The sequence below is a fragment of the Anguilla rostrata genome, chromosome 5, assembly GCF_018555375.3.
Source record: "Anguilla rostrata isolate EN2019 chromosome 5, ASM1855537v3, whole genome shotgun sequence".
Taxonomy (NCBI): domain Eukaryota; kingdom Metazoa; phylum Chordata; class Actinopteri; order Anguilliformes; family Anguillidae; genus Anguilla; species Anguilla rostrata.
Window position 1 is genome coordinate 20,843,314 of NC_057937.1, and position 10,498 is coordinate 20,853,811.

A 10,498-nucleotide genomic window follows, 5' to 3' on the forward strand; every position below is an offset into this window, starting at 1 on the left:
ATGAATAGTATTTGCTGTCTAAATGTGTAAAATGTAAATGTTTACTCTGCATTTTGGTTCCAAACTTAAAGTAGAATTCATTTAAGGAATTATGTGATACAGGGCAATTAAATATTTTCATTTATGGCCACGTCTGGCAAAAATGAAAGAAGAAAAAACTTGCAATTAATTTTCTTTTTTTATCAGCAGCTGGCGAATAGTACACCAGAGGTCATCTTTGCCCCCGAAAAAAGAGAAAAATCACTGAAGCGCTTTTGGATCTTTAAGACCTCCGCGACTAGCGGCTCGTCTGCCCCGCACTCTGTCATGGTTAACTAAAACCAATACGCATTCAAGGCTGCATCCATCTGTGTTACTTTAGAACAGTGACAGATCGCTTTTCACCTGCGCTCAAAGCATCTGGACACTTACACCCCTCCCTTAATTATGCTAAACGCCTCTAACAACAGCAGAGAGATGGGAACTTACAAGTTAATCAATTGTTAGTTAGGAAACGCCACAGAACCTTCTTAAACCATCTGTGAGTTAATATTCATCTAATGTGGTCACTTTTCCAAAAGGCCGGATTCATCAATAGATTTTTTTCAGGAAAGGATTTTTCTTAATCTAGAAAAAACAAGGCAGTTTTTATGGTGTGCTAAAAACACACATGCATAAAACGGATTATAAACAATGAAAATCATTTTTTATCCTAAGGAGGAGTTACTTGGATGGTTGTTTTTATAGTTAAAAAATGTTTTTTAAGAAAAGAGTGGCATTTCCATAGAGTAGTGGTGAGTCACTGAAATGTTTCAGACCAGACAGGTGTTCAGGAAGGATTTCTTTGTGGCATCTGGGATGGGGTCATTTTACCTGTGTGGGGCCCTTTCTATGGCCTTGCAGGTCACTTTGTGAGGGGGAACCTTGTTCAGCAGACACGATGGGTGCAAATAATGGGGGATCAGGTTTCAATGAAACACAAAAGAGGTGGGTTTGTGTTTATATAGGAAGCCATTCTTCTCGTGTTCCCTTTCAGTTGGGTCTGTGAGGCAGCTTTCTGAATCCAGGGAGAGTAACAGAGAGAGAGAGAGAGAGAGAGATAAAAAAAATTAAATAGAGGGATAGAAAAAAAGCTGAGATTGACTGACCCATGCAAATAAAATAGTATTTATTGCTTTTACTGTATGTACTATTAAGATTATAATTGTTGTGAAGTGTTTCCAGTTTAAATCACTCTAATATTTCCACTCATTGTATGCTCGGTTAATAGTTATAAATTACTTTTCCGCCAAAATATTATTTTAAATGACAAAGCCAGAGAAAAACAGATAGAGACCCATCCCAGAGGCTTCTTGACTCAAAGAATCCAAACCACAGGCCAATATGTGCTCCGTCATGCAGCTCTACCCCAGGCAAATTGGTGGCCCTGTTTACTTTCTTCAGTGGTACTGTAATCTCAAATTCCAACTCACAATGTATTTATATTTAGGAAGTAAGGATGAATAAATGGAGGATGTAGTGAGGATGAAAAAATAGTGTAATTTCTTCAACGTAAAATTATGAAGTCTTAGTATAAGGGAATTCTAATTTATTCAAGCAAACAGAATTCTTTCAATCTCAACACATTTCACACAGGGCACCAAAAGACTTTGATGATTTTCAATTATAAGACTTTTTGCGATTGTCTATCCAGTCTGACAGCTGTTTATAAGCACAGATCTTGTGTCCCAGCACAGTAAATCCAAAAATGGTGGGCCACCCCATTGTGCCAGGGTGGTTGGGTGATGAGCACCTGCTCCTCTGCATGATTGGCGCAGGGCTAGTGAGGCCATCATCAGAGCTAACGGTATGTCACCACAGTAATGCAGGTGAGTGGTCAAACAGAACACAAGCACATTTTATTCTGACGGTTTAAAGAGCAATAAAACGAGCAATAACCTTCATTAAGAGACATTTTGGGTGCAGGTCTAATCTGCGAGAGTACTTTGATGTAGGGGTATTAGGGCCTGCACAGTATTTCACATTCATGTAGAGCCTTTAATAACACTTCTATCAATAATATTTTACCACACTTTGATTGTTACATTTACCTTTATATAATGTCTTCAAGTCTTAAGTAATACTCAATATTCATAGTTTGTCTTGTCGGAGTCTGACATAAGTTACACGTTTCCTGGAAGGGGGAAAACCACAACTAGGTTATTGAAACTGCTTCTCTCAAAGAAAGCATGTTAATCAGATGCATATTACTGAACTCCCCAACTCACTCCTTACCTCCCATTTCTAAATGCTGATTTGTGAATACTCACAACTAAACATAATACCAGCTTAATTTTACCCATCATGCCTTTAAACGAACAGTCATGTTCCATCCATTGTACCAGTGTAAGATGTTCTATGTTTGTATTTTAACCTGTGAATAAGCATCCGTTTTCCTCAGGTATTTATATTGGTGCAAATAAAAATCTTTCTCTCTCGGTGCTCAGCCTAGTCTCCATGTTAGCTACACGTTAGTCACAGCTCCCTGGATGGATTGCTCCTGCCTTTCTTCTTTGTGTACGCATGGCTAAAACCAGCCATTAAGGCTTAGTCAGTTTAATAAGTAATAATTAACAGATTACAGAGAGTGAGAAGGGGTTTCAACTAAAATGCCATTCTATCCACCCCCATGCTCGCAAGCCACTGGTCGTAAATCTTCTGGCAGCGTCTGTATAACTAAAATCCAAAGCTCATTCAGCGACACATCCATCAGTGTTCTGGAGAAAGTGATGACAAAGCACTTTCAATTAGGCCGGTAACAGACTCTGGAAGCAGTTCATAGCTTGGCCTCCATTGGGGGAGCCTGGGGATTTGGTGGGGTGGGGAGGGTGTGTAGGGGCCTGGTGGTAGCTGATCGGGCCCTACGTTTCACCCGACCTAAATGAAAAGGGTGTTGTATTGTTTCGGAGGTGTGAAGGAAGGGATTGGGGAGGGGAACATGGGCAACTATCTCTCCTCTCTGTGGAAACCAAGGACAATCTGCATTTTTGCTGTTGTTGTTGTATGCTGTCACCTCTGGGGACTGATTTATTGGTGGGACATCCTTCTTCTGACCTATGTGGTCAGGCCGGACATGTGTGAGGTATGGAGGCTTGGCGAGGGTGGGGGGTGGGGGGGGGGGGGTTCTGCCAGTGATTAGACAGGGTTAGGCGTTGGCCCCCCCAAAAAAAACCTATCAAACCTCATCCACACAGATGAGGCACTGGTGGCCAGGGGGTAGGGAGCATCTCAAATTTTTCATTTGGCCAAAGAGAAGAAACACAAAGAATGTGATGAATTCTTCCAAAAAATGACTTTTAGATAGATTATTTTGTCTCCAAGATATGAATACATTGGAAATTTTCTTCACAGCCAGTTCACGTACACATACACAAAGCCCAAAATACCATTTCTATATGTAGTTCACATCATACGGTACATACATATATACACATATACTGTATGCAGGTGAGAAATACAGGGTCTACTATCACTGTGAGAGTTTTTTCAGGGCTTATATGGCTGTAGAGACAAAACTATTACCAAAACGTGCCATTTTCCATTTTAGAGTTCTGTTCCACCGGCCTGAGGGAAGAAGGGAAAAACGTGAGTTGAGTTGATCCAGGTCATGAGTGCTTTTGATGACTTCATCGTAGAGATCTGAAAGGTTGGGGGTTGTAAGACAAATAACCTTTGAGGCAGTGCATGTGATGTGGAGGAGTTTGTTCTTGTTTGTGACTGTCAGCATAGTGTAGAAACAGGGTGAGCAATTGAGTAAAATGGGCTGAATGATGTTCTTGTAGAGCACAAGCAGATGTTGGGGTGCAATGGACAGTGCTTTGAGTTTACGAATGCCAGAGTGCCTTTGCTGACAGCTTTTGAGGGTGATGGTGATACGGTGGTTGAAGGTAAGTTTATTGTCGAGTGTGAGTCCATGGTATTTAAAGCTCTTCACCATCTCAGCTGTCTCTCCATTTATGGATTTGAGGTTAAGGGCTATGCAGTTGCAGTTAGAACTATCAATAAGTAGTTCTTCTCTTTTTGTTTTGTAAATAATTATTTGTGCACCATTGTTAAAAAAAATAATATATGAGGTGCAGGTAAGCCACAATAGAGTTATTGTCATGTAGGAGTGCGAGAATGGATGCATCATCAGAATATTAACAGTATGTGGTGAACAAAGAGAGGCTGACACAATCATTAGTACAGACGGCTCAGTACACAGCCCTGGGGGGGCTCTGGTGTTGATGATGTAATAAAACCCAAATGTCTCATAAAAAAGAAACATATTAAAGAATATTCAATATTATTCTGTTGCCAAAGTTAGGATGTTTCAAGAACACCGCATAAGCACTCAGAGTATGTGGAAACCACAGCCAAGGTGGATGCTTTCCTCTTTCATTCTTTTGTTACATAAACAACACAGAGGAATCTTCCTTTGAAAGGGATCTTTATAAAAGAAAGTGACTCCATTGGGGTCCCTGGTGTAATCCCCTGTGAGATTTCAGCAATCTCTCCACAGCCAGAAGAGCAAGCCCTTACCACTCTCACACTTTGGGTGTATTCACCACATCTCTGACAGTGCCAGCAAACCCCCCCCCAACTTCCTCCCAAAATGGGAAGAATGCCATACACATTTCTCCTGGGCTGAGTTGTGAAACAAACCTTGCTTTCCTGAAATGATATGCTGCAACTCCCCCACCCCAACCAACTCCCATCCTCCAACAGCCAACAAAAGTTTCATCCATTTATCCCAACCATACCTCGCCGGGGGCAAAAAATGAACCACTCACGATTAGAAAATTATCAAGATTTAAACTGCTTCTACTGAGCCTTCCTCTGTCTTGGTGGAGGGAGGGAGTGCTGTGGTGTGTGTGTGGAGGGGTTCATTTTCAGGAGTCAGTTTCTTGTGCACTCCAGGCTTCTGAAATGTGCTAATTGGTCAGCAGAGAGATGGCCGGGCATCCCCGAGCGACCGGGTCCATTTGTTGCTGCGATCCAAAGTGTGATCCCTCCAAAGATCACGAGCGCAGGTTATGCTTGCCCTCCAACGCTTTTCTGAACACCAGCCAATCCACAACGGCGCTGCCCAGTACTCTCTTTCATCTTCCCTTCATGGTTGGAGGAGAAAAAAACAAAATGAACCCCTGCACGCCAGGTTGAAATCCTGATTGCAAATTACTTGTGTTGGCAGACAACACGGAGCCCTGAACAGAGGACTTTGCCTTTTGACCATGGAAAAAATACTAAACAAAAAACTTGCAAGCGTACTAATTGTTTTTTTTTTTTTCTTTTATAAGACATTTGGAAAAACCGCACCATCATGTGGAAGCAGAGAAGGATGCCATTTGGATGGAACAGGAAAAATTTCACTCAAAGACACATTTCTTCTTGATTTGTCTTTGTAATACACAATTTTAGATTGCAGTAAAACAGTTCACATATAACCACATTCTCAGCTTTTATTTAAGGCCATTTTTATACACATTGGCTTCATCATGTAGAAATTAAAGCAGTTTTCACTTTACCCCCTGTTTCATGCACCATAATGTTTGGGACACATTAATGTTATGGAAATGAACATAGTTATGTTCAGTAGTTTGTCACATATCCTTTGCATGTAATAACTGCTTGAAGTCTGTGACCCATAGGCATCACCAGGTGTTGAGTATATTCTCCGGTGATGCTCTGCAAGGCCTGTATAGCAGCCATAGCATATGAAACATATGTTCAGTTGGATTCAGATTGGGTGAATGACTTGGCCCGTCAAGAATTTTCCTGTTTTTGGCTTCAAAATACTCCTTTGTTGCTGTAGCAGTATGTTTGGGATAATTGTCTTGTTGTAGGATGAATCACCTTTCACTGAGTTTTGAGGCGCTTGGTTGAATTTGAGCAGATAATATGCTTCAGAATTAATTCTGCTGCTGCTATCAGCAGTTACAGTTTCATGTGGACAAGCGGAGCCAATACCTCTGGCTGCCATACATGCCCAAACAGTAACAACCCCACACCCATGATTCACAGATGAGGGAGGGTACTTTAGCACTTGGGCTGTTTCTTTTGACCTTCACATCTTGCTCATGTCATCACTCTGATACGAGTGAATCTAAGTCTCATCTGTCCATACTACCTTTTTTTTCCCAGAACTCTGCAGGCTCTTTTAGGTACTTCTTGGCCATCATTTTTTTGTGGCTACCAAGCAGCCTGCATTAAGGGGCGACATATCTCAGGAGGTAAGACCGATTGTCTGGCAGTCGGAGGGTTGCCGGTTCAAACCCCGCCCTGGGCATGTCGAAGTGTCCTTGACCAAGACACCTAACCCCTAACTGCTCTGGCGAATGAGAGGCATCAATTGTAAAGCACTTTGGATAAAAGCGCTATATAAATGCAGTCCATTTACCATTTGCATCTAGCAGTGTAGCCTCTGTAGTTCTGTTCATAAAGTCTTGTGCTGACAGTAGTCACTGACACATCCATGCCTGCCTCTTGAAGAATGTTTCTGATCAGACACGCATTTCTTTATTATGCGGAAAATTCCTCAGAATGTCTGAAAATACTCTTCAATTAAAGCAAAGAATCTGCAGTTCAACCACATGTAAATTGTTTGATTACAAATCTAAAATTATGGAATACAGAGCCAGATCAAGTATGGCTTTGTTCCAAGAATTATGGAGATCACTGCATGCAGGGAAAGCTAAAGGAACAAACATCATAAACAAAAGAAAAATCCTACACACAAATTGTATAAAAATGTCCATAATAAATGGCCGATGTGCTTTAGCGCCTCTCTTCCTGATCCGTTTTCACCTTTTCACTTTGGTCATTTCATTGGCATTTACCACCGGCCCTTTTATTGCCTGACATTACCGTTGCACAAAACAAGTCGCTGAGCTGCGCTGTGACCTTCCTGAACCTCCCTGACCAGTGGCAGTAAATCTTTCACTTATCAGCATTTAAGCGAATCCAATACCTATTCAACAGCACATCCGTCAGTGGAGGGAAAAAAAACAAAACTCTATGACAGGGTAATTCCAATTGTGCTGAAGAGAGTGGCTCACATCCTCTTCATTTTGACTGCTCTCTGCATTTGGGGCCTTCCCCTGTGCCCGCACAGCAGTACCGCTTGAAGGCCTCTCAATAGAAGTTGTCTACGTAGCAACTGCCATTAATTTTGTTTGAGATTCTTTAAAAATCAAAAGAAAGGAGAAGGAATGAAGGAGAATGAGAAGGTGTTACGGTTGCGCAAACGTAAGCGAAGCCGACACCAAGGTTTCCCAAAAATAACCAATAACTTTATTAGAACACCATACGAAATAACAAAATAACTGTAAAACATAAAAGGTGAAATCAAGACACGCCCGTGGTCCAAAGGCGAGGAGAAAATAAAGCCCCTCCCGAGAAGCCGACTTCCAGGCTTCTTTTAATGGGCACCGCCACAGGTGCTCTCAATGACCTGAAACAAGAAAGCACAGGTCTCCAAATGGCCGGTGCCCCTACCTGAGGCGGAGGGGCATAACAACCCCACACCCCCCACCCACCAGCTGGGGACACCAGTCCCCAAAACAGAAATTCAAACAAACAAATTCCAAATCATTAATACCAACTCCAAGCAGACAGACGAGACTTCCCACATTGACTCCCAGCGTTGAACCTCTTCTGCTATGCCACTGCCACTGCAAATTGAAGATAGAAAGAGAACGAGGGGAGACGAACAGTAAATACCAGCACCGGGTGATTAACGGAGCCGACAGACATTGAAATGTTGCACTGCCCAGACAAGAGCTAAAGTCTCCTCAATGGTTGAGTAGTTGCGTTGGTGTTTATGGAATTTACGGGAAAAGAAACACACCAAGTGATCAATTGTCAGCTCATCCTCCTGTAACAAGACTGCACCGGCACTAGCATCAATGGCGAGCTTAAACGGCTTGTTAAAACGAGGGGCTGACAAAACGGGAGCATTACATAAAAGGGCTTTGACATTTTCAAAAGCGATCTGACAAGCAAGGGACCAATGAAATGGGACCTTACCCCCGAGGAGGTCAGTCAAGGGGGCGACTACAGCAGAGAAATTTGGGCAAAACCCACGATAATAACCAGTCATTCCCAAAAATCTCATCACTTCCTTATTACTGGTTGGAGCAGGAAAACGATCAATAGCCTCGACTTTGGCGCGCACAGGCTGGACCTCACCACGGCCAACCACCTTGCCAAGGTACGTGACCGTGGCTTGTCCGAACTCACATTTAGCCAGGTTAACGGTAAGGTTTGCATCTACTAGACGAGCAAACAAGGCTCCGATCCGCGCCAGATGTTGAGGCCAAGTGTCACTGAACAGAATGACATCTAGGTAAGCGGCGCACTCCTCGAGACCAGACAGCATGCAGTTCATTAACCACTGAAAAGTCGCGGGGGCATTACGCATACCAGAAGCCATGACCGAATAAGAGTATAAACCCTGTGGGGCTACAAACGCAGAAACCTCTTTCGCTCTCTGGGTCAACGGGACTTGCCAGTAACCCTTGAGGAGGTCAAATTTAATGACAAATTGTGCCGAACCAACCTGATCTATGCAGTCCTCCATTCTCGGGAGTGGGTAGCAGTCAATTTTTGTTACAGCATTAACTTTACGATAATCTGTACAAAACCTATACGAGCCATCCGGCTTCCCAATTAGCAAACATGGGCTAGACTAGCTGGAAAAACTGGGCTGCACAATGTTATTTTCAAGCATATAATTCAGTTCTTTACGTAGATGTTCATTTTTTTTCCGGAGATACACAGTAAAAATGCTGCTTAATAGAACTTGCTTCACCCACATCAACATCATGCTCCACAAGTGTAGTTCTGGAAGGAATATCAGGAAAGAGAGATATACGAGACTTAATCAAACAGACAAGGTCAAACTGTTTGAAACTGGTCAAATGCAAAAACTGTTTCAAGATTCCTAAGGAACTGTAAATTATTTAACCTACCCTTAAATATCTCCTCAGCCGTCACCACTTCATCTTCCCCTGCGTCTACCACCCACAGAGGTTGAGAAGGGTGGTCAGCAACGGAGCTGGCAACTGCAGGAGGATCAGAGGAGTTCAGCATGGAGGACAAGGCTACAAACTTAACAGAGACAGATAAGGAAGCCTGCTCAGCATTCGGCTTGGCTGACAACGGCTCTGAAGGGCAAGCATAATACGGCTTCAGCAGGTTAACATGGCACAGTTGGACACGCTTTTTCCTATCCGGAGTGTTACTCAAGTAGTTTAGGTCTGAAACCCTCTGCTCCGCAACATAAGGTCCACTAAACCTAGCCTGTAAGGCCGAACCAATAATGGGCAGCAATGCCAAGACTTTATCTCCAGGATCAAAGTGGCAGACTTGAGCCTTCTGATCGAACCAACCCTTCATTCTCTTCTGTGAGCCTTCTAGGTTTTTCTTAGCCAGCGCACAAACCCTATACTGTCACGTTTTCGGGGGGGTTGGACCCAGGCGCAGAGTGAAACACACAAAACTCAAGAGGTAAAGGAAAATAAAGAATTTACTACAAAAAAAGGCAAACACAAACAAGGAACAGAAAAGGCCACGATGGGCAAAAATACAAACTCCAAAATCTCTAAGAACAGAAATCAAGAGGAACTCAAAACACGGGCAGGGCAGAACACAGGCAGGCAGAGTACACGGGTAGAAGCACATACACGAAACGGAAGCAGGACAAAGCGGGCAGGTACACAAAGTCAGAAACCAACACAAGTAGGAAACAAACACAAGGAACCAGCACCCGAGTCAAGGGGACAAATAACTTAAATAGACGGGGTAACAAGACACAGGTGAACTCAAAAAACAATCAAACCAGAAAAGGAGGGGATAACAAGACACAGGTGGGAACAATGATAGAATAACGAGACAACAATAATACAATTAACAGGGGGGAGCAGGACACAAAACAGAAGTGCCGCCATCTGGCGGCCCAACAAGGGAAACGCAGACAGGAAAACACAGAACCATGACATATACAACCGAAGGCGAAAATCATTCACGTAATTCAACAGATTAGCCGGAGGTATTTCTGGAAGCCACTGATCTCTAATCAGCTCGAGGGGGCCTCTAACTTGGTGTCTCCTAACACCAATTCAGACTTTCCTGTGACACCTCATGGGTGGCCATAAGCAACTAGGAGAGTCCCTCCTCCCAATCCCCAGTACGCACGCAGCATAGACTTCAATGTTTGATGGAAGCGTTCGAGGGCGCCTTAGCTTTCAGCAGGATACGTCACGCTGTGCTTTATTCTGAGCTGAAATTAGTTCCCTGATCTGTCTGAACCACTTTGGGAATGCCAAAAACCGTTATAAACTTGGTCAGAGCTTTCAAAAGCCGTAATCGTACGCAATGGTACAGCCTCTGGATATCGTGTTGCTTGGCACATCATAGTGGACAAATACGTGTTTCCAGCTTTGGATCGAGGAAGCGGGCCAACACAATCAACAATAAGGTGTTTGAACGGTTCGCCAAT